The sequence below is a fragment of the Tetrao urogallus genome, assembly GCF_951394365.1.
Source record: "Tetrao urogallus genome assembly, chromosome: 6".
Lineage (NCBI taxonomy): Eukaryota > Metazoa > Chordata > Aves > Galliformes > Phasianidae > Tetrao > Tetrao urogallus.
The window spans coordinates 41,583,944-41,599,847 of record NC_136819.1 but is presented as its reverse complement, the minus strand read 5'-3'; positions in this window follow the sequence as shown (position 1 = coordinate 41,599,847).

Here is a 15,904-nt window from a genome sequence, read left to right as displayed (position 1 = left end):
TTCCTCAGCCTTATAGTTCACTAGCAAAGGATTTAACTGCTATGTATAAAGATCAGTAATAAATGGTTATAAAAAGCTTTACAACATCATTACCACAAACTGTGGAAATTGGTTTGTTTCCCGTTCCTTCATTTTTTAACTCTTTTTTTCCTCTTGCCAAAGATTTCCCCCGGTCCTTGATGATTTATTTCCTTTCAATATTAGCAGACCCTCACCAGAAGCTCATGCGTGGATTTTGAAAAACATTATCAGTAGATGTTTATTCTTCTCTATTTGATTTCACAGTTTGATTATTGCAAACAGAAAGTTATAAAACAAAAACAACAAAAAAAGCAGAGCCCACAAACAACAAAGACTATTCTATTTATGTAGAAATGAGACATGAGGGTTGCTTTTGCATTGTACTTCTCCAGGGCAATATTATTTCAAGGCCATTTTATTCTATGGGTACCTGGATTTAAATTCTTAGAGGCAGAGAGTAGATTATTTTCTTTACCAATCTGGGGTCTTACCTATTTATCAGTGCCCTTAATTTGGATCCTAAGCAGGGTGGCCCATGTTGTCTGTAACATTCTCAGGGCACTGTGTCTGCCATCTCAGGGTCCATAGAAAAGACACAATGTAAATTTTAGTATATTTGGCCTGCTAGCTCACCAAGTGTGCAATAAATGAATATATAGATGCTATAATTAAGAAATATACAGGAAAGTTAGACTAAACAGATTATCACACTAAAGAAGAACGGATAGAAAGCTTACCCTTGTCCTGAGCTTACTGAGAATACTCCAAGAGGCCCTTCCCCCTCATAGTCAGTTCCTAATAGGGTTTAGGAGAGGTGGAGCCAGGCTCTACCCCTTCTGGTAGTACAGGAGAATTTTCTTCACCTGTGCTCCCAGCGCTGAGTCACTGCTTGTCTCAGGTGGTCAATCAGAAGTTCAGGCTGTGATTCAGCAATTCCCATACACCACAAGATATCCAAACAAATAGAATCTAAGACAAAATGGCCAGGTCTAGATTTGAGACCTATATTATAAGAAGAAAACAGTAAATTATGGCATGTTATAGGGGAATACGTGAAGAAAGACAATTCTCAACTCTTCCTTTAGAAACATACTCTATACACAATTATATAATTTTAAGAAAGCACTTACAAAATGTTCTTTTTTTTTTTTTGATATAATATAATCCAGAAAGCCTTCATTAACTTCCAAACCTTTGCTACTAGTAATTTTTATTAATTATTATTATTATTATTATTAATTCTATCCTACCACACCACAGCCTTTGTAATCTAAGATAATGGTCTCTTTTAATTTTTAGTCCCATATGTCTTCCTGGCAAAGATGTTGATCTTACCGTTTCATCTCAGTTACTGTTATTACAACCTGCCACTCATTAATTGACACATAATTGCCTAGCTGAATGTCAGCTCTACCTTACCCATTTCAAGACAACTAGGTCAAATTAAATTTTGCTGCAGAAAAAATAGAACTAAATCTTTTTCAAGTTCAGAGCTTCAAATTTCCTAGAGCACAGCTCTTAAGGAGTACATGGAGAAAATACCTTTCACTTTTAAAGATGTTTCTGTGTTCCCCAGTTCTGTTTTCCTTCAAAGGCAATTCACTTATAGCTTAGCAGCTAGCCTCCTGCAGTTTAGATTGAAGGGTGGGGACCAGCTCTATTTCTTAGCTATATTCTTAAGACTCCCAGGTGCTTGAGGTGTTCTGTAGGGAAAGCAAAGTACAGAGATTGAGACCTGGGTTCTATCAGCATTCAATTCCACTTCTTTCTGAAACAGGGCTAAGATCTTATGCATAACTACCCCTGTGATGTTAGAGCTGAAGAAGAGTTGCTTTTTATGTGCACTTAGAAAAGAGCATTGAACACCAGAAAGCTTGTGCAAGCTGGAATTTGGCTGGAAGAAATTATGTCTCTGTAAACATAATTAGTAGCTCAGCAGTCTTCTGATTATTAATGTGCCCCAGAAATCTGCAGGGGCTGATTAGACACAAACAGTGAAACACCAACAGCCTACTCAGGTTTCCATTTCTCAGGAGACTGGACATTCTTTACCTCTGGAATTGTCCAGCCTTCAGCACTTGGTGAAAGCAAAACAAATGTAATGTGCATACAACCAGAATCACGTGACAAGGTTATGCCTCTTCAGACTATCTCATCAAATACACAGAAATCATCAACCCTCATTGTTAGCTGAAGGTAGAAGGACTGTATTTTGCAAAGGTTTGTTGAATGCTGAGGTTACTGGAGTATGAGAATTTTACTGCCAGGAGTTTTTTGTAAAAACATGTTGACAATTTTATTCTCATTCCTTGCTTTAAAACACCATCAATGTTTTGTTACCCTCTCCAACTGCCTGTAGCTTCATCCTCCTTTTTTCGGAGCTCAGAAGTCCAGCCTGTTGGGTCTTTTTTCTAAGCACAGAAGACAAATTTCAGAGCAGATCTGAGAGGCCTCTCAGGGATTTTTCCTTTTGCTTGGGCATATCCAACCGCAGCCCGGCATAGTTCACAATGAGCTGTAGAGGCAGTAGCTCTTCCCTGCAGAGTGACCCTCAGCACGCACCCATTGCTCAGCAACACCCAAACCACTGCGGAGGGCAGTGCTGTGCAGTGTTGACTCAAATGGTGGCAAATAGTAGTACGCAGTTTCATACATTGGCTAAAGACAGTGCTCTAAACAGTGAAGAATATGCAGCCGCGTTTTCCATTCTGATAAAAGAACTTAAGAACAGGTTTGAAGATTGCAAAACAAAATCATCAATTTATGTTTGTGACACATTTTCAGTTAATACAAATACATGACCTGTAAATTTTCAAATGAAATGTATAGAGTTGCAATTAGATACTCAACTCAAAAATCTGATCATGTTTGTTTACCAGACTTTCTTATCAGAAAAATACATCCTTCTCTTCACAGTCACATTATATTCATGTCATTGCTTTTTGACAGCAGGCACATTTGTGAACACTTGTCAAGGATGAAGTACAGGAAAAGTAAAATTTCATCAAAAATCTCTGATGAACACCTTGAGATCACACTAAGAATCGCAACCACTGCCATCAAATCAGGGTGATGCACTTGTTTCATGAAAACAAGCTCAAATAGCCTACCAGTTTTATGTTTTTGTTCCACTCACTTCAAAAAATATATATACTTCTGGAAAAATAATAAAAAATATTTTTTTTAATACAGTATCAATATTGTATATTTTATGAGGCCTGCTCCAAAAGTAATGCCTCCTGCTTTATTATGTTGGCCCACGACATCAGAAGTAGATGTTTGTGCTATAGCAGCAGAGGCTGAACCTTTCCACAAATATTCCATTATATTTTGTTGCTGTGAGACAGATGGCAGCAAAACGTTAGTCTGACAAAACAGCATCTGACATGGTAGTGCAGATGAAGCAAAGGTGTGTCATGTAATTACTACACTGATATTCATTGACACTTGCTGAATGTTTATGGAGACCAAGCAGTGGATGTGAGCAGTGAGGCTTTAGGTGGTGCAGACTTTTGTGAGTATGGCATGCAGTCTCTTGCTCATCACTGCTGAAAACTATAGTTAATAGCTAATAAGAAAAACAGGGAATCCTAATATACTCATCCAAAGGATATCAGCCTTCAATTATTACAGACTTAATGGCTATGCAATACAGCTCAGTAATTCTTATTATTTTCTGTAGAATTCAGTGGTGAACGTAAAAAATAAAAAATAAAAAAAATAAATTTTAAGCATATTTTGTTTGGTTGACAATTTTGGTTTTTAACATTTTTTTTTTTAACACTGTGAGTTATCCTCTATACTTAAAGATAGGGGGTGAGCAAAGGAGGGTTAGAAAAGATCCATAGCTAAGTTTTATCTGTAGCTAAATTTTTACCATGGGTTAATTTAGTATAATTTTCTCAATGGGATTTCCATCTCAAATGACCATCCCAATATAACAACAGATGTTTGTTAGGCTGAAAAGCTTTACTAGTATAAAATCATATGAAATGAAAATAAAACCCCTAGAGGATCAAGAAAAGGATTGAGTATGTTTTTCTTTATAATTTTTTTTCCCAGAGACCACTCTCATGTTGAAAAGTGATTGGAAAGAATTATGTGCTTCTCAGCTAAAGGTCAGCTTGAAGTCCAAAATCCCAGTCAGAGCTGAATTGCTGGCTGATTTCAACATATTGCAGTGAGATTAAGGAAGGACATCCATGGACAGAAGAAGGACAAAAGCAGAGTTTGCCTATTGGTGGAGGAGCTATTTCAATTGGAGAGAAAAAATATAATAACTTTTGGTTAGAAGTCAAATGCAGAGTATTTTTTCAGAACAGAAATCAGTTTTCTGACTTGGGAGGTTGTTTTTTTTAAATTTTGATTAGTTTGTGTTAAAAATACTATGAGACCAAGTCTCAGGACAGACACTCTGTGCAGGCAGAAACACTTAAACACTTCTGTGAAGATGGGAAGGAAGGGCTAGCTCCAGACCTGTCCTATTAGGGAAACTGCTCTGACTGCAGATGGTAAAAGGCCAAGTATTAAAACAAAAATACTGAAAACAATTCTAACCCAGACTTCACTAAAATATTATTTGCATACAAAGTATTAGAAGAAAACTTTTTTGTTTTACATGCAACAGGTGGGAAGGAAAGAGAGACTACAGAACAGAAAGTCAACTCTACAATCCTAGAAAACTGTTGATGAGGGGTGAGTTTTCATTGTGGCTTTGCATAATCTCATAACATTCCCATCAGCTTAACTTTACTTTTCCCTGCTGACTTTTTCATTCCCTTTTTCCTTCTCACTTCATCTTTTATCTGAGAAAATTTCATCTGAAAAATTCTCTCTCCTGGATTTTTTTTTTTTCCTAACAAGTAGTAAATGTAAGATCATCACTTCCCTTCCACCAAAGTTTCTCTCTCACAGTGAAATTCTGCCATGCTACATTTTAATAAATCTGATTGTACAGGCAGCGTAAAGAAGAAGAACAAGGCGAGGAAAGAAAGTAAAAAACTCTCACTGATGGAATTAAACACAAGTATAGGAATCTTATTCTGCTTCCTATGTTAGCTTTAGTGGAAATTCCTCCTGCACATTCGTTGCTTCCACACTGCACTTATATTGGGCATAATCCACATCAAATCGCAACCTGATTAAAAAGGAAGCATTATTTATTTGTAGAATTGTGAGGTAGTGGATTATGAATGGTTTTAAACTAAAAGAAGCGAGATTCAGAATAGATGTGGGGAGAACATTCTTCACTGAGAGTATAGTGAGGCAGTGGCACAGGCTACCCAGAGAAGCTGTGGATGCCCCATCCCTGAAGGCACTCAAGCACCTGAGCTGGTGGGTTGCAACCAGCCTGCAGAAGGGATTTGAAATTGGGGGGGCTTTAAGGTCCATTCTAACCCAAACCATTGCATGATTCTATGATATCAGAGACAGAAATTCTGAGATTCTCTTTTTCATCCCTGTACAAAGGCAAGCCTTTTATTAGAAAGAAAGCTCAGTGCATAATAATGGAAGAAGCAAATATTTTTCTAACAGGTCTCACCTCACACCTTCGCTCATATTGAATTTGAGCTGCAGTGAGGGCACCTGCTGCATTGTGCTAATACAGTGCTATATTTTGTTTACTCAGATGGAAGGAGTTGAGCCATGGAAAATGTTAGACACCTATCAGGGTTTATTCCTCTTCTTTCTCTCTTTCTAATGCAACATAGAGTGAAGGAATTAATATATCAGTGCCCTTTAGTGCCCACTCCCCTGCCATTCAGTATGTCTGCTACCTCCCAATTCCAGAGATGTCTGACTGCACACCATGTGCTGCTTCACCTCCTTCCCAAATCTCCAGCTGCCACCTACATCCTTCTTCCCTCCCCCTTTTCTTCTCATTCCAATTATTTCTTGCAGGTATATCATGCTTCCTTGCACAGATTTCTCATCCCTCCCCCCTTCCTTCATGATAAAAGCATAGTTTGATAGAAGTCAGTGAAATTAGTAAAGTAACACAAAGGCCTGCTTCACAATTTTCCATTATGAGATTGAGTAGAGGAGATAAACATTTAGGAAACGCAGACAACAAATTTATAAAGCATAATTCTAGGTTTAAAATGAGATAAAAAGAATACTAGGAATGTGGCATTAATTAAAAGCAACATGAGATAAGCAGAGAACAGTATTCATTTCTGAATTAAAAAAAAAAAAAAAAAAGAATGAAAAAAGAATAAAAAGAGAGAAAAGATTATTAAGATTATTATTAAATTCAAAATCTCACAATGCAATTATTTGGAAAGAGGACCAGAATAAATAGTGAAGTTACATAAAGTGTCACCAAGATTTCTGAGACAAAAATCCGACCAGTGGTTTTCTGGATTATTATGACCTAAAGGAAGAACATTTTAAATTCACTTCCATCACCAAAACAAACTTCTTCAGACACATTTTCCTATTTTTCCTTGCATAATGTCTCAGATTAGAGTATGCAAAATAGAAGTGACAAGTATGAGCTGGGGCTTGCTCACTGACATAAGAGAGGAGTAGATCTCTGGGTGAGTGGAGGTTTTTTGAGGGCAAGATCTGAATCAGCCGCTTCACCTGAGGGAGGCAGGTATTTAAGGTGCTGTTGTTTGATGGAATAGTTACCAAGTTACGATAAAGGTGAGTAACGATTTTTATGTCATTCTTCACAGAGTGTCTTCATATCTTCTTTTGTACCATACAAGCAAGAGATCTGCTATTCCACAAAACACCCAAATACTTCAATGCTTTTTATAACAAAGTGATGTGAACCCGTGCTACCCCTATCAGCTCATGAAAGACTCAGCAGAGGCGCTGGTTTCTCTGGTAGATCTCTTGGCCACTGTGAATAACAGTAGCAGGAAGCCATGAATTGTGTGTTTTGTCAACAGCAGGGCTTTAGCAATCTCAAAGGGTTTTTACCCCTTCCTTACTTGCCATGTTTTATGTGGACTAACAGGAAGAAATCACTTCTTTGACCTTCTCTCATGATCTAAATAGATATGAGTGATTAAAATATTCAGGAAAAAGAGATGCTTAAGTTATAATAATGTTAATAAAATTGTCAAAAGAACAGAATTCAAGGAAGGTAGAGATAACAGACTGGTGGAGAATGAAGGAATAGTGCTTAGTACAGTCAAGCTCTGTGCCACAGGGTGTTAAACAGAAATAAAACACTGGGTCAGTGACGATACCTCTGAAACTGCCTCCATCCCACTCCTGAACCTTTTACAGAGGACATAAACTTAGGCAATTTGCTACACATTTAAATATTGCAGTTACTCATTTATAAACTTCCCAGTTGCTAAAGCTGCAGAGTGGGAAATGATGAACAGAAATCTATAGTAAAGTGATGTAAACCTCCACTTTACTGGTGGATCTCAGATAAAAAACTGTTTCCAAATCCCCAATGAAAGGCACATATATGACATATGTTGCAAAGTAAATCTCTCCTTTATCAGTCAGTAAATTGATGTTAACATCAGTGCTATACTGCAGTTAATAAGTACACCGAAAGATTAGATGCCCTGCATGTACTATGTGAGTTTATTTATTTATTCATTCATTCATTCACACAGTATTTGCAGATTAACACATTTCTCTTTCCTAAATCAACCACGTAACACTTCAGATCTTTAGTTTCTTTACAGTCTATCTACAAATAATTGCTTCTTAGTGCAAATCTGCATTTTGAAGACACTTGAAAGTTGGCACTGTGATGTCAGAAGAGGTGCTGATACAACTTTGATATAGATTTTGCTAGGAAACTTATCAGAACCCTACAGCAATGAAGCTTCCTGTTCAAACTGCATTTGGTAAGAATTCAGTGGCTAAATATTTCAAATTTTTCACTGTACCAAGCACCTTTTGTCGGCTCACAAATCCTCCTTCACTACAGACAGTAGGGAAAAGTGTAGGTTTTTAGAGAGCAGCTAATCCTCTTTCAGAGGTGAGCAGAACTTCCCCTCTAATTCTGCTTCCATATTGTTAGAAACTGTTATGATGTAAGGTGCTGGATTTGAAAGAGAAAGCTGTTTCTCCTTACTCTCGTTATTTCTCTTCTAGAAGCCCATGTCTTCCTAGAGGGGAAGGAACAATGCAATTACTCTGTGAGAGCTTTGATATCTTACATGGACTGGATGTTGGAGAAAAGGTGAAAGGAAAGCAGCTGCTGGAGGAGTCAGTAATAGAAGGAAAAGGAAAGAGTGGAGGCTTTGTAACTATTCAGGCTCCTCAGCAGTCTTTGCTATGAGCAATAGCTTTGAAAGCCACACTCAGAATGAGTCTCAGAAATGACAAAACCATTTAGCAGATAATAATGATACCAGAAGATACAAAGACGTCCATACTATGAGTGTGAAGGATCTAGTTGGGCATTTATGGTTGATTTTGTTTTCTTGACAAAGGCCAATTTGTTGAATATATCTTACACAGCAAGAGGGCTTTCAGAGGGTTTCCACAAAGCAAAAAAGTTTGAGGAAAAGAGTTACAGAATGGTAAGTGCCCACAGTGACATTTTCAAAATTGAAAATCTTGGTTTTATGGCATGTCACAAGCTTTCATGCAAGCTAACTGATAAAAAAAAAAAAAAAAAAAACAAAAACTAAAATGATCAGAAACAAAAGGGAAAAGTTCAAAATATACAGAAGACCTGCTTCAATTCAATAAGAATCACGCATTTAGCTTTCAGGCTAAGAAAAGTGTGACATTTCAACTTCTAAATCCTATTTGTGCTGAATATTTTATTTCATTTAACTGGGATAATTTTCTTAAGAGAGAAAAAAACATCTGTTTCCCCCTCCTTCCAGCTGCAGCTTTGCTCTTTTACATTTCTGTGTGTCAGATCTTTATACAATGGGTAGCATTTCAATGAGAAATAAGGGAGATGGAACTCAAGGGTTTCATTTGCTCTTTTAGCAGAAAAATTCCTCTAAAAATCTATTAAATGTTATGGTCATAAAATCAGAGACCCAGAATACATGAAATGCCAGAATTTGAATGTCCTTTCAACCTTAACTTAGCCATTTTCTGCTTATAAACTACAATACAGCTTTTTCATTTTTATGATCACCTTCTTCTTTCCCATAGCCTCATAGTACGTAAATAGGTATTTTCTGAGTGAGTAGTTTTTCACTACTGTGCATTATCACCATCCTTTAACATGTTTGCTTTGATGCATTGTCTAGATTGATGCCACAAGGTCTTATTTATGCAGTCTTTCCTTTGAAAGATGTCTATTTGCTATTATTTTTTTTTACTTTTAGTAAAGTGTTTGTTTTATTTCAGTCCTATCCTTTTTAGGACTCTAAAATCAAAAGATAATATTCTGAAAGAAAAAAAAATTCCCTATCAATTTGCAATATACAGTCATCAAATTTACTTTGAATTATTTGAATTATATACACTAATCTAACCATTTATGTTTGCATCTCATGCATTTAAAGGCATAAGCCCACAAATTAACTAACTCCATAATAAAAAGACTTGGGTTTGCCTGCTAAAGAAAGTAGCCACAACATTTTGGCTTTCATGGTGGTATTGTTGTACTCTCACTATGGTACCTGAAGTCAGCAGCACATAAATTTTTGCTTTGAACTTCATTTTTTCTTTTCTTGGCCAGTACTGTCAGGAAATTTCACCTTCGTTTTATAGTCTGAAAGGATGAAATATCCAAGAAGAATTCCATAAGGCATGCATCCAAGAGAAGCAAAGACATTTTTCAAGCAACAATAAACCAGAGTATTTCAAATAAAACAAAATTCACAGAAATGTGTCTTGATGGTGGGAAAGACTTTACATACCATTCTCAGAATGTGTATATACACCCACCTCCTCTTTAACCAGTTCCTCTTTCCAAAACTAAGCTGTATTTCATTCAAGTTGTTTTAGAGGTTTCCAGATAATGTTGCTCTCAAATCTGTCATATTTGGAATGCAGTGGTTCATGAATGACCTTTTTGTTATGTTCACTAAGCAAGAAAGATCTCAATCCAAGCAGATTCTTTGGCTTTGGCTCACTCCACCCTCCGCTGTGCTCTAAACAAACCACTTCCCTGGGCTCAGAGGGCCATAACTTCGGTTGTTTGAAAAACTCATTTAACACAATTGATTACAACATTTTCTCTTTTCCTCCAGCCATAACTTCCTGATTGCTGTTCATCTGTACCAGATGTGTGCTTTACATTTCCAAACTATATAAATGTGTTGCCCCAAATGGCTCTCTCTCTTCCCATGTGCTGTATATTTATATTTACAGTAGCAAGTTAACTTGTATACTACAGCATCCATTTAACTTCAGATCTGGAAAAGAAATGGGAAATTCCTCTCTGAGAGGTGCAATTTATGCTGCTGGTAGCCATATCGATCTTCAAAAACATCTGAGTACATACGTTACATAAGGAGGAGTTAGAGTGATCTCCAAGGAAAAACCGAGGTATGTAGAGAGTAATTGTGCTTAAGTAGCAGATGTTACTCTTCGCTTCTAATCAGTACTAAAGCCATACACAACCATGGTGCAAAGGTGACAGTGTTGACCTGGGTGTCGTTCTTCTAATGAGCTAATCAACAAAGACAGTTAAAACTTTTCAGTGCAATCTGCTGCTCAGTGGGAGTTCAAAGCGGCTTATGTGCGTGCATTTCTACTTTCTACAGCATTTCTTCTGAGAAACAAGCAGAAGCTAAAAATGGTACATTAATAGAAATAAGGACAAATTCTGCAAAATCCACTTTCTTCATTTTCCAGTCTAGTAAGAAGGGAATGGTGACTACTTCTTTCATCAGAAGACATATTTGAATATATTTCTATGTGTACAAAAGTGATGTGACCCTTCCTATGGCAGGGGGGTTGAAACTAGATGAACTCTGAGGTCCTTTTCAACCCAGGCCATTCTATGATTCTATGAAGATGTAGCCTGCCCATGCACAGAGATGCCGTGTAAGTACAAGGAGATTTTGTCCATTATATAGACGTTAGAATATATCCTTAAATTCATCCTGGTGTTTTTTACAAGTGCAAGGGAAAATTTCAGCTTGTATTTATAACTCTGATCCCTACACATAGACAGATGGAATTTCCATCAGGTTGTAAGTTATTTTAGATTTTAAAAAGATCAGATATTTCCCTTTAACAAAACATATGCTGTGACTGCAGTTGCCAAATCTTCTGGTTTTAATGTACATCTACTCTTCTGAAAATTCTAGCTCTAGGAATTATGCCAGTATGTTAAATACTGGACTAAAACATACAAGCACTGATTTATCTCATTATACATTCACTTCATCTGAAACATCTCTTTTGCATGTTTCTGAGACCTAGTGTATCACATGGCACCAATGCAAGAAAATGTGGTGGCTCATCAACTCAAGAGCAACAGCATTCAAGGGTCTTGACTAACCCAGCCATACACCTTTAACTCTTAAAGAGGAACAGAGTAGATGATGTTGAAAACTTGACTGTGATAATTTTGTTCTGAGAACATCTATACTAAGCTGCATTTCCTCCACTTACGGTTTCTTTTGTTATCTTAATTTTTGTGTCTCTTTTAAAAGCAATCATATTAATGACTCAGAACTGAAAAAATAACCATGTACTATTTAAAAATGCTTAACAAAATAAGAAGCTTTAACAATTATTATCAGAAAAGAGACTCAAAATGTTTTTAAAACATTTGTTCTGAAAATAAATAAGCAAGCATAACAAAATAAAACAAAACCCTCGCGTTTCAATTTCTAGTTAAATTATATCCATTTTCACTTGAACAATTTAACTTATTTTCAGTTTTGGCACCAGTGCTGTTATAGTATTGAGCATACTGAGGTATCATCTCAAGCCCCAAGGCTGTGACAACATATTACAATAACAGGGCTATGATAACACTTATAGCTTTCCAGGTCCACTTATGCCATCAATATTCATGTGGTATTGTGTATACCCCTGTGTGTGGCTGTATTTCTGTGCCTATATCTCTTGAATCCATTAAGCTGCTCTGATTTGAAAGTCAAATGTGGCAGCTGCAAAGAGAATGTAGATAGTATGGAAGAGAAAATCATGTAAAAAATGCATTCCAAAAGACCAAATCTCAAGAAAGCCATATTAACTCACGAGCATTCTGCAGTTTTGAAGGCATTCTCGTCATCTCCTGACCTTGCTTGCGATAGAGTTTACAGTTTTTAAGTAGGTGTCCTATTTCATTATTAATAATATATTTTGTTAGTAAGTAATGAGACTACCATGGAAATCAAATAATTCACTTCAGATTTATCAATCTCCCTACCTGCAGACAGAGTGAGGGCATTGGTTTGCTGTTGTTGACATTTTTATAGCTTATTCAATTTGTAGAAATATTTCTGAGAAATACTGGAAAATGAAAAATATGAGGATAAGAAACCCCATGAACATTTCTGCTTGTCCCAATGACTCTACTGACCCCCACTTTGTGACAGTATGCTCTCCCTGACCCACCCAGCCCCTTCCCTGGCTCCCTCTTCACACTTTTTTTCCCTCATTTCCCTCCTTTGACCTGCCCCCACAGACAAGGCCTTACACAGTGGATAATGAGCAACACTACTGATAACACTCCTGCTAAAACATATTAATGACCACAAATCTGCCCCAAACCTAGGGGCTGAAAGAACTATTAACATACACCTTATTCAACAGTTGAATTGAGATGCATCTAAACCAATTGAGCATGCATCTAAAAAAAGTTATAGAAGTTATTTCTGACTATGAGTCAATCATCTTACCCCATAAATAATGAGCAGCCCAAGAATCCCCTCTGAGCTCTCCTGCGAGGCAGTGGGTTGCATGACAAGATCTCTCTTTGAATAGGGACACCTATCAAGGTTACACCTGTGTGTGAAGATTCAGTACTTCTTCATGTCAAAATGTCTTGCCAGTACAGATCCTTTGTAACTGACTAATCATTTCAAGCTTTGTTAGCCTTTCTAAGATCACATATCTTAGATTGATTATCTCTTAGATATAAACCATTGACAAGTTTGGGACTAGGAATGGATTGATCCAGCTGCATCTGGTCTCCATACATTCATGATTGAAGGAGTCTGGAAAGCAAGGGGATCCACTCCAAACCTCATAATTCATATAAGGGAGGGCCTCATTTACAAGTGTGTTTACCATACTCTGTGTGCAGTAAATAACCAAGTGTATCCAGCCATCTCCTAGAATCATAGCATCCTTAGAGTTGGAAGGGATGTTTAAAAGGCACATCTCCAAGCAATCTGTTCCCGTGTCTCAGCACCCTCATTATGAAAGACTTTTTCCTTATATCTAATCAAAATCTTCTCTCTTTAAACTTGAAACCATTTCCCCTTGTTCTGTAACCACAGACACTGCATAAGAGTCTGTCCCATTCTTCCTGTAGCTCCCTTTTTACATACTAAGAAGCCACCGTCTGGTCACATCACAGCCTTCTCTTCTACAGGCTGAACAGCACCAGTTCTCTCAGCCTGCCCTCACAGGAGAGGTGTTCCATCCCTTCGATCATTTTTATGGCCCTCCTTTAGAAGCACCCCAAAAGGTCTGTCTCTCCTGTACTGAGGACTCCACATCTGGACGCAGTACTCCAGGTAAAGCCTCACCAGCACAGAGTAGAGAGGCAGGATCACCTCATCTCGACCTGCTGGCCACGCTTCTTTTGATGTATCCCAGGATACAGTTGGCTTTCTGGGCTGTGAAGGCACACTGCGGGTTCATGTTCAGCCTCCCATCCACCGGTACCCCCAAATCTTTTTCAGCAGGGCTGTATTCAATCTTTTCATTCCCCAGTTTGTGTTGGTAACGAGGGCTTCCTTGAGCCAGGTGCAAAATCATGCATTTGGATTTGTTGAACCTCACGAGGCTCACCTGGGCCCACTGCTCAAGTTTGTCTAAGTCTCTCTGGATGGCACCCCATCCCTTTGATATGTTGATCACAACTCACAGCTTGGTATCATCAGCAAGCTTGCTGAGGGCGCACTCAACCCCACTGTCAATGTCATTGATGAAGATATAAAGATATCTCTATCTCCCTCTCTCCCCTCAGACAGCTCAAAGAGTCCTGAAAAGATTCAGAATTTAGGACTATGTCTGGAGTTATCCCCCAAATCTGTGGGTGATATTTGACTAGAAGGATGGAAGAACACCTAGCTTCTATTTTCCTAGCCCCTTCATCCACATTTGCACACCTCCAACAGTCAGAGTAGACCATTCCAAAGAATAATTGGAACTCTCAGCTTCTTAAGGAAACTCCAGAGGCATTTTTACTTTCAGTAATTTTTATTTTAACTATTATTGGTATATATTTTCCTCAAAGCTAAAGATTCTGTGGTATTGGTGGAGACAGAAGCTGAGGTTCAATCCTGTGCCTTTATTTTTATACTCCTCAGCAGTAAAAAACATCTGTATACTTTGTATATAGAGATGAGTAATAATTTATTCTAAGTACTTCACCTCCTCTTCTATTTCTGAACTGTGAGTAAGTTACCATTCAAGTGGCTCTGGCAAATAAATCTGGCAATCATTTCATGAAGAAACATGCAAACGTGGAATCTTTGAAAACCAAATGTGTTAATATTTTGCCAGCATCACAAAGAGGTATGTGATCTGGGTCACTTCATTTTAGTTACTCTGGTGTTGCTCATGAGCAAAATTATGAAAAAAAAAAAAAAAAAAGACAGACCACAGTAAGCAGAATGATAGAATACTCTCTGGTTTTCAACCTGTTTTCTTGAAAGCTGAAAAAAAGAATGATTTTGTTGGGAAAGAGATAGCTTCTTTGGATAATAAATGTAAATACATAGATATATGTTATATAACTCTCTAAGAGAGTTGCTTTAGTACAATGTGGTCTTCTGATTTAAAAACTCACAATTTTCAATATCAGCAGAGCACACAGCAGATCAATAATTAGCTAAGTGACATACCAAAATATAACTGGTTAATAAAGAATTCTGTAGGTCACGTTGCCAAGCCAAATGTTATCCAATGTTTTACTGATGGTCCAGGAGGAAACATGAAGCTGATGACTAAATATTGAGATGACACAATGACAGGAAATGTAAGAAATAATGAGAAAGTGTTTGTATCGTAAAGTAAAATGAACATGGTCTGACAGAGTAGACTGTGGAAAGTCTGAAGTCCATAGATGAACAGAGTATGCTATTTCTGTAATTTATTCGGGGAAGCAACATCAAAGCCATTAGGAAACTACCCGCCTTATTTTCTCTTTAAATATTCAGGTTTTAGAACATTCTATTCTGGTAAGAACAGATTCGTACAACCTGCCTATTTTTTTGCAAGTCCCTAAAACTGCAAAATCAGTTAAAGCAATCTGTTTCATTTCTGTTCATACCATAACACTTTCTTTAGCTGCCTAATTATCCTTTCTAGCTGGGCTTACTACTGCCGTTAAATGTTAGAGGTTTTTTAAACTAAATTTTATGTACACAACTGCCACTTCAAACTCAGTTTGTCCTTGAATTAAATAATGTTTTAGAAGAGTGAATTTTTCATAATTGATTTTTTGCTAAATGTCAAGCATCTATTGAAATGTTTTAGTGCTCTGTCCACATCTTCTGTGGATGTAAATTATTTAATTCCACTTGGTTTTTTTTTTTTGGTTTTTTTTTTTTTTTACTACCAAAAATAAATCATTCTGTTAACACTGGATAAATACTGGAAAGTGATCCAAACTAAAAAGATTCTTTTTTTTTAATTGCAGAAAATTTTGTTACTTCATTAAAAAAAATTATAATACATCTCTGTAACTATTGCTTTAAGCACTTCAGAACAATATTACACTGGTTTCATACAACTGAGAAAAAAATGCTTCCATGTCCTTTCTTCTAGTGTTCTCAAGCAATCCTTTATTATTTAT